At 39.4% G+C, this 17,426-nt stretch overlaps 1 protein-coding gene across 5 annotated transcripts in view; it reads left to right on the top strand.

Moving 5' to 3' along the window:
* EED (embryonic ectoderm development) overlaps nucleotides 1-17,426 on the top strand; it is a 194,701-nt gene that overhangs the window by 36,481 nt on the left and 140,794 nt on the right. For 4 of the 5 annotated variants that reach the window (XM_058687577.1, XM_058687579.1, XM_058687574.1 and 1 more), the window contains one exon: nucleotides 1,218-1,311. The exons of the other annotated variant lie outside the window; for it this stretch is intronic. The gene's annotated coding sequence lies outside the window, so the exon portion shown is untranslated. The remainder of the gene's footprint in view (nucleotides 1-1,217; nucleotides 1,312-17,426) is intronic. 5 annotated transcript variants of the gene reach the window in all.

Genomic DNA, 17,426 nt, shown 5'->3' with positions numbered 1-17,426 from the left:
CACAGACCTTCAGGCTAACCTTGAAAGCAGCCTGAGGACTGTGTGTCATCTTGGCTGAGTTCTTTATTTCTCTGAGCTTGTTTTCTCACTTGTACAAGGCAGACATTACATTCCCTTTCCACCTCACAGGGTCACCAAGGATCAAAAGAGAGAACATAGGGTGACATGTTTTTAAAACCGTGATGTGTATGCTAACTGAAAAGATGGTCATTTTTAAGAATGTGTTAGGGGCACCTGGTTGGCTCAGTTGGTTGAGTGTCCAACTTTGCTCAGGTCATGATCTCGTGGTTCATGAGTTCAAGCCCCACATCAGGCTTGCTGCTGTCAGTGCAGAACCTGCTTCAGATCCTCTGTCTCCCTCTCTCTGCCCCTCCCCCACTTGCATTCTCTCAAAAAAAAAACTTAAAAAAATTTTTGTAAAGAATGTGTTACATACTATATTTATAATGTACGTTTCAACTAAGTCTTCTAAATTTGTTAGGAATACCTACTTTGGAATGATCAACTACTTAGGATGAAGAAAGGTATTTCAAATTATGCTGATCTCTATAAAGAGAGTAAAGTGGCAATATTGAGCAAGACGAAGTTAGAGCTAAGGAATTCCCTCCTTAACTGGAATTATCACAAAACAAGAATAATTTTCTATTTTCAATTAAGAATATTTTAAATATAGGGGCACCAGGGTGGCTCAGTCAGTTAAGCATCCGACTTGGACTCAGGTCATGATGTCGTGGTTCATGGGTTCAAGCCCCATGCCGGTCTCGGTGCTGACAGCTCAGAGCCTGCTTTGGATTCTGTGTTCTCCCTGTCTCTGCCCCTCCCCTGTCTCTCTCCCTCTCAGAAATAAATAAACATTAAAACATTTTATAAAAAAAGAAAAGAATATTTTAAATTAAAAAAAAAGAAATTAAACAGGTCTTTACCAAAATTCTACTCTGGATGCCTCAGATTTCTAACTACAACTCTTGGAGAGTAGCATTTCTATGCTTATTCATGTTGATACTTTCAAAAATCTGGACCTAGTTTCCATTATGCAGACAAGCCACAGAAGTGGACCAATATTTTAAGACTACAATGTTTACTAATGGATGTCTGGCTAGAAACAGTGTTGGCAGAATTTTGGCGGAGGCATTTACTCTCACTAATGATGTGGAACAGGGCTGCGTAATCATGTCCACTTGTATAAAGTCTACTCAATACTTCATATTTTGAAATAGAACCAGAAACAAACACCTCCAAAAGTCCTGGGATTTTACTGGAAGAAACATTATATCAGAACTGGTTTAGACCTTCTGACCCATGACTTCACAGGTAAAGTGGATATCAGATGCTTTTGCAGAATATTTAGAGACAAAAAGATAGTATATCCTATGTATGGGCCATCCGAGGCCAGGAAAAATCTTTCAAACATTTCCTTAAGAAAATATATCAACTGTTTTTCCTGCACATATATTAACAAATCTTTAAAGTAAAAGGACACTCAATCCACACCACTGCCCCTTCCTTCCATGCCCCAGGAAAGCTATACTCAGTTATGCATTATCAATTTCTTTCTTAGCTATACTTGGGACTAAAAGCATTAGCAGTTATTCATCAGTAAGGAAGAAGGACAATGACATTCATTTAGACTGTTTGGACATTGTTACTATATCACTCTTCTGGGAGAAGGTAATTTCTGTCTATTAAAAGAGACAGATTCCAAACTAAGATACGTGGGAAATCATAAGATATTTAATAGAATTCAAGTAATGCATGTGGTCCTAAAAAATTGTAATTAATAAGTATCTAGCCAAGGAAAATTAATAACAGCAAACCTTTAAAATGGAAATCCTTAGAATAAAGGAATAGCTGTTAGAATATTAGTATTACTCTGTATTAAAAAAGTCAAGATACTGTCTTTGGATTTCTTTCCCTTCTACCTAGTTCTAGATCAACAAAGAATCTTCATTATTTTCTGAAATTAGATGCTGCTTCAAAGATTTTAGAAGTAACCATGAAATGAGTACACTGAAGAAGCATTAGTTTTTGCAGATTACTATTAAATTACATTTTTTATCCCACATTAAAACTTAATCACAACGTTTGTCAAATATCTCAAAGATATGCTTTAGACAAATACCTAGCATTATCTGAAACCAAATCTGATTGTTTCAAATGGGTAGGAACTAGGCTGTGGGGTAGGAAAAAGTCCTATATTTCTCACCTCCTCTCTTCCTTCCTCCCTTCCTCCCTTCCTGCCTTCCTGCCTTCCCTAACTTCCTTTATTCATCCTTCCTTTTTCCACCAATATGGCCTTATGGTGCTCCTGATCTATATCAAGGCAACATTTCAGTGGAAGGTATACTGCAGGAAACAATGTGCCGAATGGTTGTCTGGTAGTTCAGACAAGGAGACACATTTGCAGTGCATGATGCTGTCATCACTGCAGCTCCCATATGTCCTCTCTCAAGATGTCTGTGCCTCAGTCGTTGCAGATGTCATCAAAGATTATCCCTTTAATTTTTAACGTTGTCAAAGTTAATATATACCCTTTACTTTTCAACACTGTCAATGCTAATTCAAACCTTTTAACTTTTAACATTTTAAAGTTAATATAAACTCCATTAAAGCTTCTCAGCTGATCAAACACAGGAATGATCAGTATGAACTAGTCATATTAGTAGTTTTTCCAGTAGATAGTCAGTAGATTTTTTTGGTGATGCTATTGTGAACAGTTATAACGATAGCTACCCTTACTTACCATATTATTTCATATGCAAAGTATATCATCCTAAACACCTCATTTGAGACTCTGCTCACTGCTCACCACTCCAGGCTTCTTCCCTAATTGCCTGTGCCATCTCATAACTTCTCCATGCTGCTGCCCCCATCCCTGGAGCTTTATTCTCTACATGTACATCAACTCCTGTCTCCATTCTTCCAAGTATTGTTAACACAAGATATTATCTGCAGTAGACTTTTTTAAGTGTGTTGGTTTCCTAGGGCTGGCATAACAAAGGACCACAACCTGAGTGGCTTAACCACCAAGAGTTTATTGTCTCAAAGTTCTGGAAACTAAAAATCTGAAATCAAGGTGTTGACAGGGTTATTCCTTCTGAGAGCAGTGAGAGAAGGATCTGTTGCAGATCCTTGACTTATAGATGGCTGTGTTCTTCCTGTGTCTCTTAGCATTGTCTTCTTTTTATGCATGTCTCTGTGTCCAAATTGCCCCTCTTATAAGGACACCAATCATGTTGGATTTGGGCTCACCCTAACGATGTAACGATGTTACCATTGTAACTTGGTTGCCTCTATAAAGATCCTATCTCCAAATAAGGTGACACACTGAGGTACTAGACGTTAGGACTCCTACATATCTGTTTTAGGACACAATTCATCCCATAACACTAAGGTTTAAAGATAACACATGGGAAATACAGCGTAGAAAATAAAAACTTAAGCTACATCTTAAGTGTCATTGTCATAGAAGCTATTGACTATGCCTGGTACAGAGTCTGATTCTCTCTATCCTTCTGTCCAAACTGCTACCATATTTCTGTGGCCAGTTCACCATACTGGATGGAAATCTGATTGCGCACTCTTACTCCCTGTGATGGTTAATTTTATGTGTCAACTTGACTGGGCCACAGGGTACTCATATATTTGATTAAACATTCTGAGTGTTTCTGTGGGGGTATTTTTGGATGATATAAACATTTAAATCAGTAGATAGAGTAAAGCGTATTGCTCCCCATAATGTGAGTGGGCCTCACCCAATCATTGAGAGCCTGACTAGAACACAAGGCTAACCCTTCCTCAAATAAGAAAGAATTCTCCTACCTGACAACCTATAAACTGGGACATCAGCTCTTCCTAGTTCTACAGCAGCTTCCAGTGTGAGACTCAAACTGGGACACTGGCTCTACAGAATGTACATCCCTCCTCCCCCTACCCCCCCCCCCAACATGAACATTATTTGTTCTGTTTCTCTGGAGAACCCTAACTAATACAGTCCCTAAGACCAGGTCCTACCTAATAAAGAACAACCACAAATACTGTAAGTATCCCTTCAGGATTACAATCTCTCTCCTATAGAGCCAGCCATTTATCTTACTCAGCACAGTACCCAACTCCTCCAATCTTAAGCCTTTATATATAGGTTATTCCCCTGGGTTTCATTCATCTTTATGACTAAAAAATGTTCCCCCATTGAACTCTCCAAGAGCCTGCCCCAAAGACAAAATCCAGCTCTCAATCTTAGTGAGACTGAGAAATACTGAAATCCAAACTCAGAGCACTCTGCTATATGCACAGAACTTCTCATATATTCTTTGCATACATCTCAAATCACTGAGGCCTTCTCAAGTTCTCCTCATCTAATTCCATCTAAGGCTTTTTATGCAACTATACAATTTCTTCTATAGCTTAATATTGCATGTGTGTGGCTTTGTAAAAAAATTAGCCTTGTTTAATTAGGACTCAGCACATATCCTCCAAAGTTTAAACAAATGAGAGCTCAACCAAATCAGACTCTTCAAAGAGTGTTTCTAGGTTAGAAAGGGCCACACTACTTCCCCTGACTCTGTGCTTGACTTTCATCTTTACTTTGGGTTTCTGTTTTCCAGATTCTCTATGTCACCACATCACCTGGTCATGCCTCACCCAAAGCTGTGTGGTTCCCCTTTAAAATTTTCAATGTGGACAAAAATGTTTTCCCTTGGCATAACTAAGACAGGCTGGTATTTTCAAGAACAGCTTTACTAAACATGAGGGAAGCAGAAAACAAATAATTACATAAAACACACACCATATAAAAATAGCCAAGTTTCCAACTGCAGGTTTCTGTTTCTAAAAATTCTATTAGAAGTAGGAAAGTTTTACTGGGCCTCAATCTCATTTACCCCTTAGTCAACCGCATCCCTCATTTTGCTGTATCCTGTCTGGATTCCTTCTTTCCTACCTTCAACACTTCATCTATCCCTGAACCCTATAATCTTGAGCTGTTTGCTTGGTTTTCTTAACCCGTATCTCAAAGAAAAAAATACCCAGTAACTTACTTTTAAAACTATCATTCTCCTGGGGCGCCTGGGTGGCTCAGTCGGTTGAGCGTCCAACTTCAGCTCAGGTCATGATCTCGCAGTTTGTGGGTTCAAGCCCCGCATCAGGCTCAGTGCTGACAGCTCAGAGCCTGGAGCTTGCTTCGGATTCTGTGTCTCCTTCTCTCTCTGCCCCTCCCCCACTTGTGCTCTATCTCTCTCTGTCTCTCAAAAATAAATAAATGTATAAAAAAATTTTAAACTATCATTCTCCTAATAAAATATCCTGGACTCCCAAAGACCTGCCAAAATGCCTGCTTACAAGAGATTTTCAAGTTTTAATGTTGAAGATTCACAGGGTCTCAAACATTAACTCTTCTCAATATTGATATTAAAACAGCATTTAAAAAAAAGTACATTCTAGGAAATAGTTCCTGGAATAATGAATATTCTTGACAATAGCAGATAGCATTCTGAGCTCAAATAAATTTGAAGAATGTTGGGTTAAACTAAGTTTCAGCTTTCTCCAATACATAATTTCTCAAATCATTTCATGCAGTCAGCCAATTCTTTTTGTGTGTGTGTGTCTTTTTTTAATTTATTTTTTAAACTTACATTCAAGTTAGTTAGCATATAGTGCAACAATGATTTCAGATGTAGATTCCTTAATGTCCCTTACCCATTTAGCCCACCCTGCCTCCCACAATTCCTCTAGTTTCCTCTGTTCTCCATATTTAAGTCTTTTATGTTTTTGTCCCCCTCCCTGTTTTTATATTATTTTTGCTTCCCTTCCCTTATGTTCATCTGTTTTATATCATAAAGTCCTCATATGAGTGAAGTCATATGATATTTGTCTTTCTCTGACTGACTAATTTCACTTAGCATAATACCCTCTAGTTCCATCCACGTAGTTGCAAATGGCAAGATTTCATTCTTTTTGATTGCTGAGTAATACTCCATTGTATAGATATACCACATCTTTTTTATCCATTCATCCATCAATGGACATTTGGGCTCTTTCCATACTTTGGCTATTGTTGATAGTGCTGCTATGAACATGGGGGTGCATGTGCCCCTTCGAAACAGAATACCTGTATCTGTTGGATAAATACCTAGTAGTGCAATTGCTGGGTCATAGGGTAGTTCTATTTTTAATTTTTTGAGGAACCTCCATACTGTTTTCCAGAGTGGCTGGATATCCAGATATCCAGAGTGGATATCTTCTTTGGAGAAGTGTCTATTCATGTCTTGTGCCCATTTCTTCACTGGTTTATTTTTTTTGGGGGGGTGTTGAGTTTGATAACTTCTTTATAGATTTTGGATACTAACCCTTTATCTGATACGTTGTTTGCAAATATCTTCTCCCATTCTGTCGGTTGCCTTTTAGTTTTGTGGATTGTTTTTTGTTTTCGTTTTTGTTTTTGTTTTTTGGGTTTTTTTTTTTTTTCTGTGCAGAAGCTTTTTATTTTGATGAGGTCCCAGTATTCATTTTGCTTTTGTTTCTCTTGCCTCTGGAGACATGTTGAGTAAGAAGTTGCTGCGGCCAAGGTCAAAGAGGTTTTTGCCTGCTTTCTCCTCAAGGATTTTGATGGCTTCCTGTCTTACATTGAGGTCTTTCATCCATTTTGAGGTTATTTTTGTGTTTGGTGTAAGAAAGTGGTTCAGGTTCATTTTTCTACATGTCACAGTCAGCCAATTCTTCATGAGCACCTATTATGTGCCAGGCACTGATCCAGGCACTGAGAAAATCCTAATGAAGAATGAGCAGAACGTATAAAATCCTGGCCCTGCCTTCATAGAATTCACCTTCTAGGTAGGGTTCACCAAGAAAAGTGAATGAACAGGCAAGCAAGTAAGATTTTCAAATAATGGTAGGGACTCTGAAGACATTAAGGGGTGATATTATAGGGAAGAGCTGGAAGTGGGGAAACCCAGCAGGCAGAGGGAACAATGAGTCCACAAGACTCAAGGCAAGAGAAAGTTCGGCATATCAGAGGAAGAAAAAGAGCCTCTGTGGCTGGAACTGAGAAACTGTATGGGAAACTGTATGCATGTGAGAAGGTATGATCTTACAGGCCATGGTAAGAAGGAAGATTTGATCATTGGTGCTATGGAAAGCAAGATGAAGGGTCTTAAGCCTTAGCACACTGTCATAATACAATTTGAAAAAGAAATCTCCTTGGCTGTTGCATAGCGAATGGAATTTAAAGGCCAAGATTACAAGTGGAGACCAATTAGGAGCCTCTCACAGTAGTTCACCTGGGAGACGATGATGGGGTTGGCAGAGCAGATAGATGTGGATGGCTTCAGCATGTTTTTCAGGAGTGGAGACAACAGCACTTCCTGATGGGTTAATGTGGGAAATTGGAGACCAGAGAGAAGACAGTGATGACTTCTAGTTTTGGGGCTTGGGCAGTTAACTACATGGTGGTATTATTGACAGAGCAGGGAGAGACTAGGGAATCAAAGGCTTACAGGGGTGAAGGAAATCAAGAGATTGTTTTATCCACATTAAGTTCAAGATACCAATTACACATATAAGAAGTGCTATCAAGTAGACATATCTTACATATCTATGAGTCTGGAGCTTAGGAGAAAGGTTTGTGATATAAATTGGGAAATCACTGGCATAGAGATGGTATTTAAAGTCATGGAGCTGGAGAGATCACCTAGGGAGAATGTAGGGATTCTAAGGCCCAAAGCCAAGCCCTGAGGCACTTTGAATTGAGAAATCTGGTATAGAGGAAGAGCGGCAAAGAAGAATTTTAACACGTTCATGTACATTAATGACTCTTTAAGAAGTGATAACAGAAGTCAGCATTTCTCAAACTTACTTGATCTTGGAAACTTTTGTCACATGGCATCTCACAGGGATAGGGTCCCAAGGAAAATATTTTGGGAAACATTGTTCATACCCTTCTAGCTGCTAATATATTAACTTCTAAGGTGACATAGGCAAGTCTTTTCCCTCTAAGTGGGGAGGTATTTCAATGAAAGCCTATCAGTTGCTAAGCAAAACACTCCCCTGATGATCTAGGCCAAAAAATGTACCTGTGGGAAACACACATGAGCCAGATGCAGTAAGGAAGAAGGAAGGCTGTTGCATCATTGCTTTACTGAGCCAAACCTCACATGCTGGCCATTTTTGCCTTGTTACATTAATAATAGTTATTTTGGTGGAAGAGTGAGATTGAAGGTCTGAGGAGAGGTCCAGAATTAAATGCTCTTTTTTTGGTGAATTATGTAACTTTTTTCAGAATGCTAGCATTTGGGTGTTTCTACCTGTATACACTATACCAGAGTATCTTTTGATGCTCTGGAAAGAGTTAATTTAGATCAAGATTTTTCTCTATTTTCTAGTTAGTTGGGTTTTTTTTTGTTTTTGTTATAAACAACAGAAACTCACTCATGCATATTATTGGGATCTAAGGCAGCCCTAAGGACAGGTTTCTCTCTAGGACCCCTTTTTCCCTCCTCTTCTCTCTCTTTCTCTGCCCCACCCACCCATAGGCCAGAGGCTGTCTGGTCTTTCATAGTACCTTTGAGACTTCTCGCTTTATAGGTATGCACTATGAAATCATAATAAAATCCTCTACATTTGTATAGCACAGTCTAAGTAGACCCACATGTTATGGACTGAATGTTTGTGTCCTTGTAAAATTCATATGTGAAATCCTTGATCTTTGTGAGGTGGGGCAGTAACTGGGAGTTAAGTCTTGACAATGGAGCCCTTGTGAATGAGATTAGTACCCTTACAAGAAGAAACACAAGAACAAACTGATGGTCATCAGAGGGAAGCAGGGTGGGGGGAATGAACAAAATGGATGAAAAGGAGTGGGAGATACAGGCTTCCAGTTATGGAATGAGCAACTCATGGCAATAAAAGGTATAGCATAGGGAATGTAGTCAATGGTATTATAATTCGTTTGTATGGTGACAGATGGTAGCTACACTTGCAGTGAGCATAGCATAATGTATAAACTTGTTAAATCACTATGTTGTATACCTGAAACTAATGTAACATTATGTGTCAACTATATTCAAATTAAAAAAAGGAAAAAAAACAAGAAGCAAAGTAAAAAGAGAGATGATCTCTCTCTCTCTCTCTCTTCAGCTGTGTGAGGATACAAGAAGAAAACAGTCATTTGCAAACAGGAAGAGTTCCCTCACTGGACACTAGATTGGGCCTTGATCTTGGACTTCTAGTCTCCAGGACAGTGAGAAATAAATGTTTGTTGTTTAAGCCACCCAGTCAGTCTATAATACCCTTAACTAAGAGAACACAGTCTTGGAGGTTTGCTTTAAAAATGAGGAAACCAAGGCCTAGGGAGGAGAGACAAAACACAGTGTGGAAGGACTCCTAGATTGCTTTGATAAACCTAAATTGTACTCTTGTGTGACTGTAGGCAAGTTTGTGACTAGGCCTCAAATTCCTCTTCTGCAAAGGGAGAAGACTGAGAAGCGATAAGTGATTTTCAAGATGCGTTTTGAGGCATTTACAGTCTGCTTTTATGATTTTGAGATGGAGTGTCTTAGCTGAAGCCATACAATGTTCTATCACCTGGCCCAATGTTTTGTTTTATGACACCACACTGAGTTTCCATTAAAAAAAAATTTTTTTTTTTTTTAATTTTTTTTCCACGTTTTTATTTATTTTTGGGACAGAGAGAGACAGAGCATGAACGGGGAAGGGACAGAGAGAGAGGGAGACACAGAATCGGAAACAGGCTCCAGGCTCTGAGCCATCAGCCCAGAGCCTGACGCGGGGCTCGAACTCACGGACCGTGAGATCGTGACCTGGCTGAAGTCGGACGCTTAACCGACTGCGCCACCCAGGCGCCCCATTAAAAAAATTTTTTTATGTGAACTAATTTTTCTTATCTATTTGTATTGCTATGAAAATACTACCAGAAGGCAGCATTGTACAGTGCATAAGCATAAACTTTGAAACCAATTGGACCTAGGTTTGGATGTAGGTCTACTTTTAGCTCTTGTGACCTTGGAGAAGATACTTAACCCCTTCTCAGCCTCGTTTTGTCATTGTAAGAAAACTGTGTATAATACCTGCCTTATAGGGTTGCTGATTAGATTGAGATTGTGTCTATAAAGCATCACGGTCATAGCAGGTACAAAACATTCTTAGTCCAATCAGGCTGCTAACAGAAATTCATTTCTCGTAGTTTTGGAGGTTGAGAAGTCCAAAACCAAGGCTCTGGCAGATCTGGTGTGTGGTGAGAACCAACTTCCTGGTTTTCAAATGGCAGTAAAAGGGCTAACTGGTTCTTGGCCTTTTCTTACAAGGGCACTAATCCCATTCATGAGGGCTCTGCCCTCATTACCTAATCATTTCCCAAATTATGCCCTGCCTCCTAATACTATCACATTGGGGATTAGGATTTCAGTATATCAACTTGAGGAAGATACAAACATTCAGTCTGTAGCACATTTCACATCTTCCTCCTTCTTAATGATTTGGGGAGATAAGGAATTACGGCAAAGAGTTCATAAGCCAGGATGGAGATGGGGCATGCATTTTTTCTATAAGTAATATTTATTCAGGAAAACATTTTAGTTCAATCAGTCTTGTTGAAAGCCTTCCCAAAATATTAGTCTGTGCTCCTCCTTTGGAACACTCTGAATATAATTGAATCTTTCTTGATGACTGAAGACCTTGCCATGCCTCAAGCTTATTATTCAGCTGTTTGGATAAATATGCAGAAGGTGCAAAACTTAGTTGGAATGTGTTGAACTCAGGAAATCTTCTAGAAGTTTGTTGTTTATTTTGAATTGAATTCTTTGTTAACATTTTTATTGTGGTCAGACTTCTAAATAGTGTAAGCATTCCATTTGTAGATGTGTAGATATTGGATATTGTGTTCTGGTTAAACAAATGATCAACAGATTTTTTTTCTTTTAATGACTTCTTTGTTAACAGACCTGAACCAGGAATCATCTTTAACATGAGGAAATATGAAGGCCTTTGAGGCCTTAAGGAATGGATACCCTAATGGGGGGAGGGGCAAAACATAAAGTCATAAAAAAATAACTATAACAAGAACCAAATGAAAAAGAGAAGTCTTTATAAAGAAATCAGTACTTGAAATGGGACTTGAACCACATAGGATTTGGACCAGTTGTGCTCATTGCTAAGGGAATGATCTTTAAAGTAGAGAAAATAGTTTGAATAAAAGCACAGGGATGGGGAATCTTGGGGTATATGCATAGGACGATAAATTGTTAATTCAGAGATAATTAAGGTTAGCAAAAGATACTTAGTTGGGATATTTCTGGTTTTTGATAACATGTGTTGAATATCCAAATATCTTGAAAAGTGTTTCTTAGGTTCTTATATAGTTGTGGGAAACTCTGATCTACCATATATTCTTTTGTAAGTTATTTTATCTCTGTGGGCCTATGATATATAGGTCACAAAAGAATTCATAGGGCTTCCAATTTGCCTGTTGTTAGAGGCCTAGAATCCTTTCATGGACACCACACATGTCTAGTACAGCAGAAAGCCCTACCAAAATCCATCTGCCTATGTAGAAGACCACCTTTAGAGCCACAGGATAGGTCATGGGTTTGGATCTTCATTGCCCCTCCTTAAACACCTCAAGCCGGGAGTGTGGAGGAAGGAGAGAAACAGGTTTCTCTAATTTCCCCACTTGCCTCACCTGCCCCTCATTTGCCAGCCCAGCCCTATGCCCACTCCCATCCCACACTGGCTTATTAAAAACAAGGTCACTTTCCTCAGAGGGAAAGACATCCTTTCATCTACTGGTCAATGGACTTACATAGTCCTTTATGAAAGTGGAAAATGAGACAAAGAAGGGAAAAATCTGAGCAGGACCCTGGTGTTATGGGACATAGTCTGCTTTGTGGAAGCCATCACTCCCAGCAGGAAAAAAAAAAAAAAAAAAGCATGACATAGCAATGTGTATATTACACATTAAATTAATTGGGCAGTGAGCCCCTTGTTAAAAAATTGCTGGATAGACAATCTCATTAACATTTCCAAGTATTGATTGACTCTGATAAGTAAGGAAAAGAAAGATTGATGAGATTCCCAAACTCAGCATTCCACATGTAGAGCAAAGCAAGACTATGCCAGTGAACATGACCTTTTGCTTTTTAAGGAAACAGACATTCTATCCTGGCCACCAAATGAGGAGGACACTTAGTATTACTCCCTGTATGGGGCCAAGGCTCCCTTCTAATTTTCTCTTTTTTGTTGTTTTTCCATATCTGACTTCTTTGCTCCTGCCCTTTACCCTCTTACATAAATGTAAGACCGCTCACCTAATAATGAAAAACTCCTTTCCTAATAAGGCACAGGGCCAGAGTGGTAGAATTGGAAGGAAACTTGGAAGCCTTGAATTCACCCTTCTGGTTTTTGAGAGAAAGAAAGTGAGGCCCCCCAAAATAAAGTGGACTTACTGAGTGTGGAGATGGTAGGGATGGAAGCAAGTGGTGGTTCGTGTAGTGTTAGTCCGTTTACAGGGTGTTATCACATACGTGATCTCATAAAAACCTTTGATGTAGGTGATATTATTATGATTTTTTTTTACAGGCGAGGAAACTGAGACCCAGAAAATTCTCCCAAAAAGGGAAAGCGCACTTTCCCTTTTCATCAGGGAAACTGCCATGACAAAACCTAGTAATTCTGAAATGCCAAACTCTGCTCTGAAGGGCAAGGCATTCAAAGATTGAGAAGATGCTGCCCGTGTGCTTACATCTGTTAGGGGCAGGTTGTCAGTCTTCCCACAAGGCTACATGCAGGGCACCCTAATGCTGTTGAAACATCACCCCTGCAAAGACTGAGTTTCATATAGCCATTTGATGCCCTCTAAACATTGTTATGTGGAAACCCTAGAAAGGGCCAGCTCTTCTGCAGAGGTATCTACATCTTTAAACCACCCAAAACTAAGAGTCTCTGTAATGTGAAAGGGAAATGAATTAAAGTTGTCTCAAGATTATGAAGGCATTCATATGATTTTTGTCTTTCTCTGACTAATTTCACTTAGCATAATACCCTCCAGTTCCATCCATGTAGTTGCAAATGGCAAGGAAAAAAAAAAAAAAGATTATGAAGGCATTCAGACTTTAATTGGGAACAGAGGCAGGATGGGTATGAACTCTTCTCATCCTTTTACTGTTCTTTGTGACTAGCACCCACCTCTATGATCCTGCCTTTTCAAGTGGCACTGACAAGTATCTACTCTTTTTTCCCCCTTTTTAGTCATGTAGAAAGAATCTGATCACCAACTAGATCATACTTTCAGGGATGGTGAAAAAATCATTTGGAACTTCTGTTCATCTAAGATAAGGGTCAGCAAACCACAGCTCACAGGCTAACTCCAGCCTGCTGCCATTTTTGTAGGCTCATGAATTAAGAATAATTTTTACATCTTTAAATGGTTGAAAAAAAATCAAGAGAAGAGTAATATTTCATGCCATGTGAATCTAATATTAAATTTAAATTTCAGTGGCAATAAAATTTTACTGGAATGCAGGCACTTTTTTCATTTACATCTTGTTTATAGTTGCTTTTGTGCTGCAACAATGGGGTTTGGTAGTTGCAACAGAGATTATATGGCCTGCACAGCTTAAAAATATTTACTGTTTAGCCTTTAACAGAAAATCTTTGCCAGCCCCTGTCTAAAAGCACTAATCACACTGTATGAGACTGGTTCTATTCATATCCACCTCCTAAACTAGACTTTTAAGCTTATGAAAGGCTCCACTGTGCTTAGAATGAAACTCTACTTTTGGTTGGCACTCTGTACATGTTTGTAGGATGAAAAGAAAAGTGAATAAATGATGTGGGCTTGGGCAAGTCAGTTCCCATTTCTGGGCCTTAGTTTCCCCTTTTATGAAATGAAAGAGTTGGCTAACATGACATTGGTCCCGTCTAGCTCCCGTCTAGCTTTAAGGTTACTGCAGCCAAAAATAAATATTATGCTCAGTTCATTGAATCTTCTGTTTTATAACTTTGGGTTCTCCCTTAGTGACTTTCGGAATATTGGCTGGTTTCTCAGATCTTTCAGTACTGTGAAGGGGGTACCCTTACTAGCTAACTTTACTGGAGCATTTGATGTTACTGCTGTGTGCATTGCCTACCATGTGAAAATTCATTATAAATCAGCAACTTCCTTTTCTTCATGGCTGCCTGTTTTATGTGAGTGTAGCAACATGAACAAATTTCTCAGGGCCTGGTCACTATTAAGAATCTGAACATGTGGAACCCAGAGAACACACTCTGGATTTATGGCCCCCCCTTTCCCCCTCCATCAAGATGCATCCACATGGCCTAGAAAACAGCCATCTGCCATCACTTAGAAAAATCTCACTAGTTAGAAAAATTTAGTACTTGGAAAATAGTGGCATTTTCAAACCAAATGGATATAAAAGTTCTCCTCAAAACCTCTTAAGTGCACAGGGCCATGTTCTCCAGTGGTGTTTAGTGGACACCGTCATGGCACAAGGCTATGGCCTGATATGTTATCAGTGGGATTTGATTTGAGTAGTTATCCTGCACTGTTTCCTCCCAGAAAGGTAATTGTGTCTCCCCAACCCCATCACTGTTAAAGGGACAGAAAATCTTAGAATCCAGGCACATATGACATGAAGAAACATGCTTACAGCAAATATGACCCGATGAAGTCTTCCTGTGCAGCAGCCAAGACCAACCCTCATGCACCAGATGAAATTTGTTTTCTGGATTTTTCTGTTGCCTTTTCTACTTCTTCCCCCAGGTTGCTAACACTGTCCATTCTATCTCGGACCTCTGCTATGATGTACCAGACATGGGAAATACTCAAGCTTTTAGTTCAGTATCTCCTTTCCTTTTCTCTTTTAAATGAAGGATAGAGAGGTATAGTGAAAAAGTGTAAAGCACTTAGAATCATATTAGTCTGAGACCCAATTCCTCCACTCATTGGTGGACTCCCAGTTCTTATTTGCTTAATGAAGATAATACTTATTACCTACCTCTACTTATCACCCAGAATCCCTTACAGACAAGGACCATGCATTATTTATTCTTCTTTTTATCTTGCAGTACACAGTACATAACATGCAGTAGATCCTTGGCAAGTGTCTGAGCAAAATTGAACTGACTTTATACATAATTTTACATGTATCATGACATGTGGAGTGTTTGAGCTAAAAGGAATTCAAAGACCTCTTCAGTTCACTGGTAGCAAATAGGAACTTCTCACTTCTGTGCTAAATGGTCCAAACAGGCACTCTTTTCTTTCCAGCTGAGTGTCTTTTTTTTTTTTTTTTTTTTCCACCTGAACTTCACAATCTTCAACAAAGTTCTCTGGAAGGCCACCACCATTTGACTGGAATTATCACTGGAGGGAAAAAAAATTTTAGGTACAATTCTGGATTGAGTTCAACTTCTACTTTATGAATGAAGAAACCTAGACCTAGGGAGTTGATATGATTTGCAAAGGTCACAGGACTAATTGCAGAGTGAGTTGGAACTAGAATATAGGTCTCTAGGTTCTTTATCCAGTGCTCTATCTACTACATAACATTTGTGTTCTGATATAAGTCTCAGTGCCTTCCAGCTAGCTCTGGAGGAAATGTCTAGCAAGGACAAATGAATGTGGGAGAGGTAGGTATAAAGGAGGGCCTTAGAGTCAGGTAGCTGTCTCCCTGTCAATTCAGAAGGTAAGTTATTCAGCAACTTTCACTGAAGGCCTCTTTCAGGCAAAGGTGCAAGGCCCCAGAGATCTAGATGAATGAAATGAGGACTCTGCCCCAGGACTTATAGACCTGTAAACAAACAGTGAAAAATAAAACAGGATGATAAGTGAGCTAACAGAGATATGCTTAGAGCCCTCCAAGGGCCAGAGGGCATGACCCAGAGAAGTCAAGAATGGCTTAACTGAGGAAGTAACTTCTGAGCTGATTCTTCCAAAAAGAGTTATAGTTCTGCAAAGCAAAGAAAGGAAAGGGTGTTCCATCAGAAGGAATGGTCTAGAAAGAACTTGGCACACAGAGAGACTAGCAAAAAGTTCTTCATGGAAGGAACATCAATGTGTGGTAAATGGGAGAGGAGAGGGGAGGAAATTAAGGGCAGTGTCAGGCAAGGGACCTGGAGAGATAAGCAAAAGCAATCTTCTTTGAAGGAGTCTACAAAGGGTGACAAGACATATATGTAAACAATTAAAACATAGGAGAGAATGATCCAGTACTTTTCAGACCACCAAAGGAAGTGCAGGGAAGTCAGAGAAGGCAGACATGATTTCCCACTAGGGGTTACAGAGATTATATCACTGATTAGTCAGGCAGGGTTAAAAGTTAAAATCCATTTGAATTTTTTGGGATTCAAATAGAAGTTAAAGATCTGCAGTATAATTACATACCCAGTCATGTTCTTTTTGGATCATATCTTTAACTTAATGAACCAGATCCTAAATCCCAACACACTACCCAGTGGCTTCCCCCTTCCCATTATATAACATGTTGTGTATTTTGTTCACCATTCTATCGCCAGCACCTAGGACCATGCCTGGAACCTAATAGGTATCAAATAAATATTTGTAGAACCAGTCTTTCAGTTGATGTGTTTCAACCACATACACTAGATTTTTCAATGTCTTTAAAATACCCTGTCTTTGGGGCAGCTGACTGGCTCACTGTGAAAAGCGTCCAACTCTTGATCTCAGGATTGTGAATTCGAGCCCCATGTTGGGTGTAGAGATTACTTAAAAAAATAAAATCTTAAAAAAATAATCCTGTCCTTTAGTTGCCATTAGTATGACTGTATTTGTCATACATCTAGAGTTCTGACTTAGAAAATATGGTGACAAAACTCATAGACACAACATAAGAAAGCTTCATTCTCGTTGTCAGAAACTCCCTATGCCAGGGGAGTATTTGGGAAGGAGGTGGGAAGAGAATGTAGTCTTGTGTAGAGCACACCATTTCTGGGCTGGAGGCCTCAGCCGCTCCCTTCTGCATGGTTGGCTGCCCATGTAGTCTCAGACCAGGGCAGCCCTTCCATCTCGTTCTTTGCTCGCTGAACACACAGGCTTGGGAGTCTTGGATGAAAGACTTAGATGAAAGTAGAAAGCATTAGCATCTTGGAAAGGATGTAGCTGGGGTGCTTGTGGCCTCGTTTGGGTCTTTCCAAACAAGTTTCTGGCTCTTCTATTGGGAGAGGAAATCTTCCACATCTGCAGAGATGAAGGAGTGTGTTGTTACAAACTTAGCATCTTCCCAACACTCCTTGAAATATAACATTTAATATGCTTGATTATCACTATCAAATGGATCATCAGTGAAAACCATTACCAACCCTATAATGTTCTTCCTTTTCTCCTCCTTCTCTCCTTCCTTTCCCCCTCCCCTTTTTCTTCTTCACCTTATTCTTCTCCCTTTCCTCCTTCTTCTCCT

The sequence above is a fragment of the Neofelis nebulosa genome, chromosome 10, assembly GCF_028018385.1.
Source record: "Neofelis nebulosa isolate mNeoNeb1 chromosome 10, mNeoNeb1.pri, whole genome shotgun sequence".
NCBI lineage: Eukaryota > Metazoa > Chordata > Mammalia > Carnivora > Felidae > Neofelis > Neofelis nebulosa.
The sequence above is the reverse complement of the archived record's forward strand: the minus strand, read 5'-3'. Positions and strand labels throughout refer to the sequence as shown.